The following is a 13430-nucleotide window of genomic DNA, read 5'->3' as shown; positions in this document are numbered from 1 at the left end:
TGTGTGTGTGTGTGAATCTGTATCCCCAGATACAGGAACATCTAAGGATGTTAGGAACATCTAAGCATCTAGGGAGTCAATGTGCTTTATCGTTTTCTGACCCTATCTTAAAAACTGGTACTTACCAGGTGGGCATAAACAACCCTTAGCACCTCTGAAATTGCTGTGGGGTAAAGCTGACTTCCACTTAAATAAATTTTGCAAGATGGGCTTCCTATGGACAAAAGTAAGCAGATTTCCACTTCAATACAAACCATTTTCTTTCTTTCTTTTTTTTTTTTTTGTGGTACGCGGGCCTCTCCCGTTTTGGAGCACAGGCTCCGGACGCGCAGGCTCAGCGGCCATGGCTCATGGGCCCAGCCGCTCCGTGGCATGTGGGATCTTCCCGGACCGGGGCACGAACCCGTGTCCCCTGCATCGGCAGGCGGACTCTCAACCACTGCGCCACCAGGGAAGCCCCAATACAAACCATTTTCAACAGTTAAAAAAAAATCCAATCAGAAAATGGGCAAAAGATAAGAAGAGATGTTTCTGAATACAGATGATATACAGATGGCAAATAAGCACATGAAAAGATGTTCAGCATCATTAGCCTTCGAGGAAATGCAAATTAAAACCACAGTAATGAGATATCACTACGTATCTATCAGAGTGCCTAAAATAAAAAATAGTGACAACAATTTGGTGTTCGGTGCTGCTGGCAAGGATGTATAGAAACTGATCACTCATACATGGCTGCTGAGAATGTAAGAGCTACAGCCATTCTGGAAAGCAGTTTAGCAGTTCCTTATAAAATGAATCATGCTATTACCATACTATCCAGTAATGACACTCCTGGGCATTTTCCCAGAGGAATGAAAATTTGTGTTCACACAAAATCAGTATGTGAACGTTCATAGCAGCTTTCTTTGTAATAGCCCCAGACTGGAAACAGCCCAGATGTCCTTCGACAGGATAAACAAACTGCGGTCCGTCCACACTGTGAAACAGCAGTCAGCAATAACAAGGAATGAAGTATTGATGCGTGCAACAATTTGGATGAATTAATGCTGAGTGAAAAATGTCAATCCCAAAATACGACATGCTGTATGATGCTACTTATGTAACACTTTTGAAATGAGAAAAGCTTAGAAATGGAAAACAGTTGTCAGGTGACTGTGGTGGATACCTGAGCGTGTGATAAAATTGTATAGAACTAAACACACACACACACACACACAAAGGTGTATAGATGAAACTGGGGAGATCTAAGATGGGTGAGTGGTATTGAAGGCGGTATCCTGGCTGTGATATTGAGCTCTGGTTTTGTGAGATGTTACCACTGTGGGAAACTGGGTGAAGTGTTCACGAGATCTCTGTATTATTTCTCACAACTGCATGTGAATCCACACTTATATCAGTAAAATTTTATTTTTTTAAATTAAATTAAATTTTTTTCTTTTTTGCCACACCGTGTAGCATGTGGGATCTTAGTTCCCCAACCAGGGATTGAACCCGGCCCCCTGCATTGGAAGTGTGGAGTCTTAACCACTGGACTGCCAGGGAAGTCCCCAAAATTTTCATTAAAAGAACATGAATCATAGCACAACATTTTCTTTAAAAACCATAAGTCCAGGAAAACTCCGGGCCAAACTTTCAATTCTCTTATGGGATGCCACACGTCAGATCACCCTCTTCCTATACATTGGCTTGGATATACTCACCTGCATAATTTTTCCCCCTAAAGCAGATTACTTTTCCCTTTCTAGTCCCGCCACCCTCCCTCCACCCCATCCTAATCCCTCCACCCCATCCTAGAGTAGACATTATTTTTTAAATAATTTTTATTTTATTGTATTTTTTAAATATTTATTTATCTATTTATTTATTTTGGCTGCTCCAGGTCTTAGCTGCAGCACATGGGATCTTTGTTGTGGCATGTGGACTCCTAGTTGCGGCATGTGGTCTCTAATTCCCTGACCAGGGATCAAACCCGGGCCCCCTGCACTGGGAGCATGGAGTCTTGCCCACTGGACCGCCAGGGAAGTCCCTAGAGTAGATGCTGTGTTCTTTGCAGGTTGGTGAACTAATCTGTAGCTAATGTGAACCTGAGACTTGCAGCCCTTAATGGCCCTCCAGCTCCTAAAATCTCATATGAAGAGATTTCCTTTCTTGGAGGTCTTGAAATTGTCTAGCAGATGATCCTCAAAGCATTAAAAAGATTGTGACTTTAGACCTACGAAAAGAGAAGTCTTACATACTGGAAATAACATCTCTTTATAGGAAAGAAACTAAATTTTTAATTTGTTTTTAGTTCCTACTATGTGCCAGACATGAGGCAGATTACTTTGCTTTGTTTCATGTTCATAACAAGCCTATGAGGGAGGAATAGTTTTGCTCTCTTACATATGTAGATAACTGAGGACCAGCCACACGGTCCTCACCTGATCCCATAGCTCATTAGTAGCAGAGTCATGACTGGGGCCTCGGCTGATTCGACCCGAAGTCCCCACCAGACCTGCAGTTCTCGAACTTTTTGGTGTCAGGACCCCTTTTAACTTACTTAAAAATTATGCTTTGGTTAATGTGGATTATATTGATTGATATTTACCACATTAGAAATTAAAAGTAATATATTTTAAATACGTATTAATTCTTCTAAAAATAACAAAAATAAACCCATTTTGATGTAAAATATAAAATTTTCATGAAAAATAACGATATATCTCCAAAAACTAAACTTAGAGAAAAGAGACGTTTTAAATCTCTTTAATGTTCGGCTTAGCAGAGGACAGTTGGATTCTCATGTCTGCTTATGCGTTACTTTGTTTGTGATATATTGTTCAGGTGAGGTATAGGAAGAAAATTAGGTCTCACAGTTTTTTAAATAGATTTTCCAGATAATTTTGGATATTAGTCTTTGATGCTATATCAGTACTCGACAAGTGGTAGTTTCTTTTCTTTTCTTTTTTTTTTTTTTTTTACGGTACGCGGGCCTCTCACTGTTGCGGCCTCTCCCGTTGCAGAGCACAGGCTCCGGATGCACAGGCTCAGCGGCCATGGCTCACGGCACCCAGCCGCTCCGCGGCATGTGGGATCTTCCCGGACTTGGGCACGAACCCGTGTCCCCTGCATCGGCAGGCAGACTCTCAACCACTGCGCCACCAGCGAAGCCCCAAGTGGTAGTTTCTTAAAGATCAGTTACAGTGAGGAATCTGAAACCATATCAATGAATTTCTTTTTGTACCCTGTTGTATTAAAATCCGTAGGTCTATCTTCAGTTTGGTTCTTTTACCCATGCATGGTTCATAACAAATCATTGGTCATTTGAAAAATATTGATTCAGCTGAGGTATTTAGATCTTTTTTATCTATACTGAAACGTGTTTCAGTATAGATAAAAAAGATCACATTCATCTACACCATCACCGACCTCATCAGAAAAGTCTTTAAGTAGCAGTACCGGCTTTCCAAAATGTTAATTTTTACTTGAAAGCTTAAATTTTATCACTGGCCACAAATATGGACATTTGTTTTCCTTGCAGTGACAGGCTTACTTCATTAATTTTTGAAAAAATGTCTGCCGAGTAGTCGAGTCTGAATAATCACTGCTGTCCTTCCTCCTTTTGCAATGGCATCCCATGCATTGCGGATGGTTCAGCTTGCAACTCCGCTGTACAGGCGCTTTGCCTCAAGACAACCATCCCTATGCAGAATATTAAAAAGATGTTAATATCTAATAAAATTAATATATTTTTTTACTGCTTCAGAAAGGACATTCTTAAGTGGAAATGGCTTTTCTCCTTGCCGGTGTCTGGCAGTGAGGAATACAGTGAAGAATACTGCCTTGACCGTGTTAAGGCACCGGTTTTACCTACCTACCTACCTAGCACCAGTTTTGTGCTCTCAGTGAAAATGCCAACACAGAGAAAAAGGCAGATGATGTTAGTGTTATTATGAAAAGGACATCAAAGGACCCCCTAGCGGCTGTGGACCATACCATATCAAACCTCTACCAGTTGAAGTAGAGCTTCTCAGATTTTGTTTTTTAGCATCAAACCTGCCAGGGTTGGTGCAGCAACACGGACAGCTGAGGCATGTTTATTCAAAAGTCCCCATAGATGTGCACAATTTCCACCCAGATGAAATATCAAAACCAGGAGCCAACAGGAACCATCATGAAACATTCTCTTCAGTGTCTTGTTCCCAATATCCCAGGTGCTCTGGCTTCCTGCTGCCCAAGGTCACACAAGAGGGGCCCCTGTTGTGCGGTGTAGCTTTAAAGAACAGGTGTGGAAAGAGCAAGCCTGCCACCACCATTGCTGCGCTCACTGCATGGAAATACAACTCTAGGAACCCAAAGGAACAAACTCTGGGATGCCCAACAGACTCCACTCTGCTGACTTTCCTGGGCAATGGCTGAGCTCTCTGCTCTGTGTGGAGTACATTGTACCTTGGACTCTTCTCTTCAACATTTCACGTTCCAGAAAACCCTTCCCCAAGACCCTGTTCTCCTTTTCCAACTTGGCAGCTGGCTACCTGAGAAATGAATTGCTGCACAGGTGAGAATGACCATTAAAGTGTTCAGTGCTGTGGGTAGGCGTGTTCACCTTTGAACAGGAGCCTCCTGGAGTTCTGTAGGAAACCTGACCATGAAGAAATAATTCTGTGATGAGGAGCATTTCGTTAGGATCACAGGCAACTGGGGGGGTGGTTCTGGAGCCCCTGAAGTTACATCAGGGGTCTCCTCAGCTGAGAACAAGTCAGAGGAATTGGACGATAAAACGATTGGAGGAGGGAGACAAAATCTACACAGCAGTGGTTTATCTCCTCGTGAGACGAAGGCTGTAGGTTTTTTTTTTTTTTTTCAGTCTTAGGCTGTAGGTTTTTATTTCAGTCTCTAATGAATGAAAAACATGCAATGTTTACGTTGTCAAAGGACAAATAGAACCATGGTGTACATCCTAAATTTACACAGCTGATTTCATGGGTGATCCCATCTCTAACATTTCCACACTGTTCTCCCTTGCAGGTGTTTGGATGTTACTTAAGTAGGTCATGTTTTAGGAGTTTGGGGGGAAGTCTCCTCGACATGCCTCCCACTGTAGTTTTCTTGATTAAGGAGGCTTTCATCTACTTTCTGCACAGGGAGAGAGGGTGGGGTGTGCTGGGAGCGTCTAGATAATTCAGCAGCCGTGTCAGGTTGGCCTGGCTAGCCCTCTTGTCTGGAACGAATGGGGTGCCCAGGAAAGTAAGTTGGGGTGCAGGTGGTGCTACCCAGCAGACACCTTGTCCCTGAAATGCACACTCATGAGCTGAGCTGTCAGCCTTCTGTGTGCTGCGACAGGCAACCTGGCTTCTCTTTCAAGCCCTGAATTATAAAACAAGGTGGTGCACGTTTTGGAAAATCCCTTTGTGGGTGTTCTTCTAAAAGTACTAATTTGGTCTTTTGGGTTTCATCTGGGACTGGGAAGGCTTTTCCACTTCTGCCTCTAGTCTCTGCTGACTTCAGTATGAGCAAATAAGGTCAATTAATATCTATGGAATAAAACTTACAGAATTAAATTCCCTTTTGAAAAATGACAGCATTTGAAATGACTCTATGGCCTAGAAGTGACAGCTGCTCTGTATCCCTCGTCCAGAGTTTGAACGTTTAGGCAGCAGGGAGGATCCAGGGGCTTAGAAAGAGTGCTGGGGTCACGGAGCCTCCTATGTGCAGTTTTCCTTAGAGATCCCCACGTAAGCACCCGTGTGTGCCCTATGGGCTGTGACTTCCCTGGTCTCTCCTACCGGGTAATTCTCTTCTCCTTGCAACTCCCACCACTGCCTGAAATATCCCTCCTGTTCTACCGCCTCTATATGACCCTTGCCCTTTATGAGCCCCTCTCTCCCACCTTACTCCCCCCTGGGTCTCTCTAAATCCCACCTAGTTGTTAGGGCTCAGCTCAAATTCCGACTTCTCCAAGAGGCTTTCTTTCTGATTCATCACCACCATCTCTGCAATACTGACACTAATGATAACAGCTATCAGTAAGTGAACAGTTACTATATACCAGGCTCTGTAATAAGTTCCTGTAGCATCTCATTCAATCCCCAAAATAACCTTGTTACTTGAAGGTGCAGAAAGCTTGGAGAATTTGAGTGCACTGGCCATGTCATACCCTAAGTGACAGAGCTGGAATTCCTGTCCTGACTTGCCTGGCTCTGAAGGCCATGCGTTTAACTGTTCTCCAGTCTGCCCTCCTGAAAGGGGTTAATCATCTAATTGTGAGAAGCTGATGAAGCTAGCTGATGAAGGTCATACTGTCCAATCCTCTCGTTTTACAGGTGAGGACCCTAAAGCCCCCAAAGGCAAAGAGACTTGCACACGGTGAAGTGGTGGCAGAGCCTAGCAAGGACCCGTTTTTCTGGTTCTCAATCTCACTTATCCTTTTTTCATTCAACAAACGTGTATTAAATCCTTCCACATTTAAGGCACTGTGTTGTGCCCTGAGTATCTTTCCTGCTGCACATTCTCTGGGTGCCCCTTTTGCAAGCTTAATGAATCCACACCCAAAGCTGCCTTAAGATGGGGATTGGGTAAGCCCCTGCCTCCTCTTAGCGTGGCTCTGTGTTGAAGCGCCGTGCACCTCTGAGGCCCCAACGTGGAACCCTTGTCATTGGCCTGTCCCACACTCAGAGCAGCTGCATAGGGGAGGGTGTGCTGGAGACTGGAGGTGAGGGTGTTTGATTACAGGGTAATGTGAAAAGTGCAGAAAGGCCCGGTTTATGAAAATGATTCAATGCTGCTCTAGTAACTCTTTCAAGAACAAGCATTAGAAAATAGGAAGCATGACTCCAAGTTTTACCAACTAAGTCTAATCCAATTCCAAAAGATGTGTCTCTCTGTTGCTGTCGTTTGTGTATATATATAGAAGCCACCAAGCTTGTCCTCTTGGGTGTCTCCCATCCTGGCACCGTGTCTGGCTTTATTATTATTAATTTCATGGGCAGCGTTGGCCGAGGACCCTTGGAGATGCCCGAAAAACCCTTTCAAATGAGCTGACAGGACTTGGGGGGACACAGTGAGGTCCTGTTTGAGAACTTGAAAGGAAAGGAAATGCAGTTGTTCCTTGAGAGTTAAACAGTAATGGCAACACAAACTAGGGGCAGAGTAAGGGTAGACATGCACGTGGATGTAATGAAACAGGACTGGCGACCGGCTCAGCAGCATGAGACTGCAACTCATCTTGTCACCTTCCACTCACACAAGGGTGACTGACCGGACTGCACACAAACAGCCCTTTTGAAAACTGCATCTACTGGGGAACTCCGCTGTGCCGGATCCTGTTGTGCATCGTTCTCGTGCAGCCTGCGGTGATCCAGAGAGGCCAGACGGCGGCCCGTAGGGAGCCTGGCCCTTGGGCTCTGAAGCTTTTATGCTTCATGGTTGGGAAGCACGCACAAAGCTCAGTCTGCCCCAGGTGGACCACCTTCCACTCCCAACATCCCCCCTTCCTAACACAAACTTCCTGACAGGTGAGGCCAAGAAGGAGGCTATACCTACCACTGATTGGCCGCCTGCTCTAAAAGACCATGAGGATTCCTGCCAACATGCCCTAAACCCCAGTACCTCTGTTACTAGAAGCCCAAACTGCAATCACCCCTCCTCACCCAGATGCTTCTATGAGTACAGATTCATATCATCTTAACCTACCTCAAGCTTCCAGATCTCTTCTTGTTTCTATCTACAGTCAAACCTTGGTAATCTCATGCACGTCAGTTGCTTCAAGTAACACCTAGAGGTTGGACTCCCAAATTGATATCACCTACTTGGCCTCTCCCCTGAACGTCAGAGTCACATATTCAGTTCTCTGCCTCATGCTAAGCGTCTTAATCTTGGAATTAAGATTGAAAGCCTGCTAAGCATCTTAATCTTCACGGGTCCAAAGCAAATCCCTGTTGCTCCACTGCAAATCTGCTTCTTCCTTGTTCACCTAGCTGCACAAGCCAAAGACTCTGGAGTGACCCTAACCCTTCATTTTCCCTTAGACCCTTTACAATTACCCAGTGAATCCTACCGATGCTCGACCTTCAAATAACCAACTCCACTGCTACCCTCAAACCACCATCGTTCACAGGACAGCTGCAGTAATCTACGACTCTCTGCTCCCACCTCGGCCCCCCTATTATCTCAGCCCTTTCTCACATCAGCTTGAATAATCCTTTTAAAACAGGCCAGGTCAAATCCCCTCCCCTCCCCTTAACCGTTCCCCATATCACTTAGCCTAAAACCCAGTCCTTTCTGGGCACAAGGCACTACATCATCTCGGCCTTGCCTTTCTTTCTGACCACACCTCCCACCAGAGTCCTGGTTTGCTGCGCTCCAGATGAAGACTCAGCATGCTAACAACATGCTCCTACCTCATGGCCTTCAAGTTGCTGTTCTGTTTGGAAAGCTCCTCCTCAGATATTCCTGAGCTCACCTCCTCACTTCCTTCTGATCTTCTCAGCCGGGCCTTCCCTGACAGCCCCTATCAAAACAGCCCCTGGCGCTTCCCTGGTGGCGCAGTGGTTGAGAGTCCACCTGCCCATGCAGGGGACACGGGTTCGTGCCCCGGTCCGGGAGGATCCCACATGCCGCGGAGCGGCCGGGCCCGTGAGCCATGGCCGCTGAGCCTGCGCGTCCGGAGCCTGTGCTCCGCAACGGGAGAGGCCACAGCGGTGAGAGGCCCACGTACCGCAAAAACAAAACAAAACCCGTTAAAGGGCTTCCGTGGTGGCGCAGTCGTTGAGAATCTGCCTACCAATGCAGGGGACGCGGGTTTGAGCCCTGGTCTGGGAAGATCCCACATGCCGTGGAGCAACTGGGCCCACACGCCACAACTATTGAGCCTGCGTGTCTGGAGCCTGTGCTCCGCAACAAGAGAGGCCACGATAGTGAGAGGCCCGTGCACCGCGATGAAGAGTGGCCCCCGCTTGCCACAACTAGAGAAAGCCCTCGCACAGAAACGAAGACCCAACACAGCCATAAATAAATAAATTAATTAAAAAAAAAACAGCCCCTGTTCCTACATCATAGCCCACCAGGCCTTTCAACTAAGAGTCTGGTAGGTAGTTAATCTGGTAAGTTAGTTGGTTTCAACTAGGAGTAAGGGTAAGTCCTGAGCATCTCTTTAGCACCAACAATAGTCTGTCGAAAACTGTTAAAAACAACTTTTTTTTATTGTGGTAAAATATACATAAAATGTACCATTTTAACCATTTTCTTAAGGTTTTTAGCATAGCTTTTTAGCCTCCATCCCGTGTAACTACAACATTTGACTAACATCTTGAGGACAGAACTGTGGAGGAGGCTCCTCAGGTCTCCGGTTCTGTCGCTGCAGCCTTGGGGTTCCCAGGGGTTCTGTCAGGCTCTCCCCTTCCTGGAAGTGACCCTCTGCTTGGTGAGGCCTGGATTGCTCAGCCTCCTTCCCCAGGGAAATACCGTTAGCAGAATTCAACTCACCTGTTTGTGTCTTCCCTCCCTCCCTCCCTCCCTCCCTCCCTCTCTCCCTCCCTCCCTCTCTCTCTCCCTCCCTCCCTCTCCCTCTCTCCCTCTCTCCCTCTCTCTCTCTCACCTTAGTGTCTCCAGCCATTGGTGCTTCAGCAGTTCTCTAGGGCATTTAGAGAGGATCGTTAATCTCTCCCACCTGGAAACCTGAATACCCTTCTCTAATTTAGAGGCTTTCCCTAGCTTGCCGTCCTCTCTTTTTGCAAGAATTACTGACTGAGGTGTGTTAGGATCACTAGAAATCCATATCACCCTTATTTTGAGACCACTTTTTTCCTCCCAAATATCTTATTGAAATAGATCGACGGTCTGTACGGCCAGGCCACTCAAGGTGGCTGTTCTTTTGCTCTTTGTACATCCCCTGCTCTACCAGTCCCTGCTTCACCTACACTCTGCTCACACGAACGTGCTTGCTCTCTGCCCCAGCTAGCGACTGTTCTAGTCCTTAGGCCAGATGGTCCACCTGCTAGTTTATTAAAGGGAAACGTCTGCCCTTGTGATGGTTGTTAACCTGAGGGCCTGGGCGGGACCTGCTAGTTTCCCTGGTAACCGATGAGCCAATCGCAGGTCAATTCTCCCTATAAGTGGTAGCCTCTTCCGCCCCAGGTAGAGGGGTTGTTGCTATGGCTTGCCTACTCGCCTGGTGGGGTGGAGTGTCGCTCCAGGACCCTTTGTTTTGGACGTGTAAGATCCCCTTATCCAATAATTCACTGATGTCTCTGTCTCCGGGCTCTTTCTTCAGTCTCGAGACTGGGCAACTATAAGGCTTGCAGCCCAACAATTGGTGAGCCAGCCAAGAGGCTGAGGAAACTCCCGTGAGCACTGAGATGTGGGGAAATAAGGACGGGGGGTGGAACATTGCTGGGGAAATCCCAAGGTGGCTGTCCACCAGCGTTTGGGGCCCTGTGGTAGCTGACTACCATGAGAGGTGTCTTCCTCTTCCGTAATATTGATATCCTGTTAACCTGAGTCTCTTTTCAGTTTAAAGGTAGCAGCCCCGTGCTCGTGGCTCCTCTAACTGCAGGGTGATGGCTGGTGAATACAGACAGAATGCAAGCACCTGGCTTCGCTATTGGGTGTTATCTGGTCAGGTAAGATGAGCGTACCCCTGACCCACCACTCCTAAACAATTAGACACCAGCTTTAGGGATGTTAACTCAGGGACAGGCCTGTGAATTGAACGTGGCCGGTTACTCAGAAGGGTTTGGTGGGGGCCTGAGGCAGCGGCGAAATAATGAAAGGGTACTCTTGGGCTTCTGGTCCCAGCTGTGGAAGGGGGCAGAGCAACGATACCGTGTGATGGAACAAGAGCTCTGTGCTGACGATGCGTTACAGCAGGTGGAGGGCATTACAAAAGGCCTACCTGAGTCATTGAGCAACACACAAAACCCCACTATCTGGGGTCTAAAACAGCTGTATACGACATATGGGACCCCACCATGGACATCAACAGTGACCAAGGAACTCACTTTACTGGGTCTGAAGTTCAGGAATGAGCCAATTAAGAATGACGTACACTGGCGTTTGCTTATTACCCCACTGCTGCTGGGCTATGACCGGACTACTTAACAACTGAGATGGGAAACTGGTTCTCTCAACGTGTGACACATCCCAGGAGCAATTGTCCCAGTGCCTACACCATGATAACCCAGAAGCAACTAGTCAACACAAGCCAAGTTCACCTATTGGCCACTGAAGGACCGTTGCCAGCTATTGGTCAGGACAGTAACTTACTTTTGCCCTTGCCGCAGGGTCTGTCCCCAGGAACACGTTATAAAATGGCCCTGGGACTGGCAGGTAAGTCCCCGGTGGTTTGCTTTTCCCGCCCCATGAGGAATAGGATTCTAAAGGGACTTAAGAGATTTCACCTGTCTTCTACCCAGCCCCACCTGAGACTGCTGAAACAATCCAGGCCCCCTACTGGAGAAAGGCACCATTATATCAGCCTGTGGTCAGTTGTTATACCACCTCTCCAGCGTTCGGCACCGGCTGAGGACTGAGGGTGGACAAGCGGTGTACTACTGCAGGCCAGGACGTGGCGGCAGAGGTAGTGTTATCTCAGAATGTTGTCACTGCTTGTCGTTTGCTTAATGGTCATGACCTTCCCTGTATGGTGCCTGTTAAAACATCTTACATTTTGTCCCTAGTCTGAATGGAGGGAATCTGTTTGTGGACTGGGCAACACTGGGGGCCTCACTGCGAAATGAGTTTGATTGCTGGAACTACAGTGAGATGCTGTTGTTGTCCTCTGGAATTCCATGAAAATTTGACCTGATGAGCTGCCTGGCTGTAAGGTTTGCCCACCTCTTGCACTCTTGATGCTTTTTAGCTTCTGTTGTCTGTATTGCATTTGCGGTATTTGGTGGCAGGGCACCCCTACGTACCTGAGCCCAGGGATATCTCGGAAGAGGGGTGAACCAAGATTGTAAGGGTCATGCGGGGTATGTGGGGTGGAGTGTATGGCCAGGCCACTCAAGGTGGCTGTTCTCTTGCTCTTTGTACATCCCCTGCTCGACCAGTCCCTGCTTCACCTACACTCTGCTCACACGAACGTGCTTGGCCTCTGCCCCAGCTAGTGATTGTTCTAGTCTTTAGGCCAGAACGGCTCCAGCTGCTAGTTTATTAAAGGGAAGTATCTGCCCTGGAGATGGTTGTTACCCTGAGGGGCTGGGAGGGACCTGCCCCAGCTGCTAGTTTCCCTGGTAACTGATGAGCCAACCTGCGGTCATTTCCCCCTATAAATGGTAGCCTCCTTCTCCCCTGACTAGCGAAGATTGTTGCCATGGCCTGCCTGTTGTCTGTCCTACATGGTAGGGTGACCCCTTGTTTTGGAGGGGTAGGATCCCCTATCCACTAAATCATTGTCTCTGTCCCTGCCTTGGGGCTCTTTCTTCAGTCTCGAGGCTGGGCAATGACAAGACTTGCAGGCCTGCGGGGTGCAGCCCCAAATGGTCTAAGGTTGGTCTGAGTTTCATCTTATTCGTTCCTGCCAACCTTTGGAAATGTTAAAGAACACTGAAGGGGTCCAGAGTCAGCATGAATGATTATCTGAGTGAATAAACAGAAGGATCAGTACAAACGAAAACCTCCTGGACACATCTTCAACTGGGTAGTGGGCCTCCCTGCATGAGTGGAGAGTAACATATATGAGGGAAATGCTTTGGAGGGAGTACTAGAGGCCAATCGTTACTGCCCTATAGTCTGGCCTATGATTTCATAAACTGGTTTGTTGAGCAAATGTCCACTATGTAACGGTTGCTGTATTCTTTAATGTGTGAAAGTTCACTTCAGAATTAGAGATGAATGTGTTTCTATTTAATAGTTTTACAATTATAAATGATGTGTAAAACAAGGGTCTCTTCCCGTTTCCAGTGAGAGACCCCATCCAATTGATCATTATGTCCCTTGTTACCACTGAATTGGTGATCAGCTCACTGAGGAGAAACTGTCATATTCATCTTCGGATCCTCCCTCAGCTGCCCCAGTTCTGGTAACAATCATTCAATTGCTTAAATTTCTTTCCGATTCCTACTGCCACCTTCTTGGCTCAGATGTTCTTCATGCTGGGAATATTACTAAATTTCTTTATTGCACACCTGATTCTATGCTTGACTACCCCCTGCCCACCCCCCCCCAAAAAAACCCTCATTTTACGTATTATATATTGCTGCCTGATGATTATATATAAATTAATACGTTACTACCCAACTCAATATTTTCAGTCAGGGGATGTTTGAAAGCTTATCATGTAGCTATTTAGTTTTCCCTGTTGTCTTAAGCAGTATTTCTTAGATTTGACTCATCCTAATAATCTGAGAACTTAAAAAAAAAAAAAAAAAGCTCAAGTTACACCTGAATCAAAATTCCCACAGGAGCCCAAGAATCTATTTATCAAGCATCCAGGTGACCTTTATGATTAA

The 13430-nt window shown here is 46.6% G+C and overlaps 1 long non-coding RNA gene across 1 annotated transcript in view; it reads left to right on the top strand.

Annotated features, from left to right (window-relative positions):
- LOC113631295 (uncharacterized) overlaps positions 1-13430 on the top strand; it is a 95381-nt gene extending 81951 nt beyond the window's left edge. Inside the window, exon 5 of the long non-coding RNA XR_003437251.1 lies at positions 10492-13430. This is a non-coding gene — a long non-coding RNA (uncharacterized LOC113631295). The remainder of the gene's footprint in view (positions 1-10491) is intronic.

This window comes from Aethalodelphis obliquidens, unplaced genomic scaffold (assembly GCF_003676395.1).
Source record: "Aethalodelphis obliquidens isolate GAN/ISIS:26980383/991018 unplaced genomic scaffold, ASM367639v1 scaffold32, whole genome shotgun sequence".
Taxonomy (NCBI): domain Eukaryota; kingdom Metazoa; phylum Chordata; class Mammalia; order Artiodactyla; family Delphinidae; genus Aethalodelphis; species Aethalodelphis obliquidens.
This window is presented reverse-complemented; position numbering and strand designations above follow the sequence as displayed.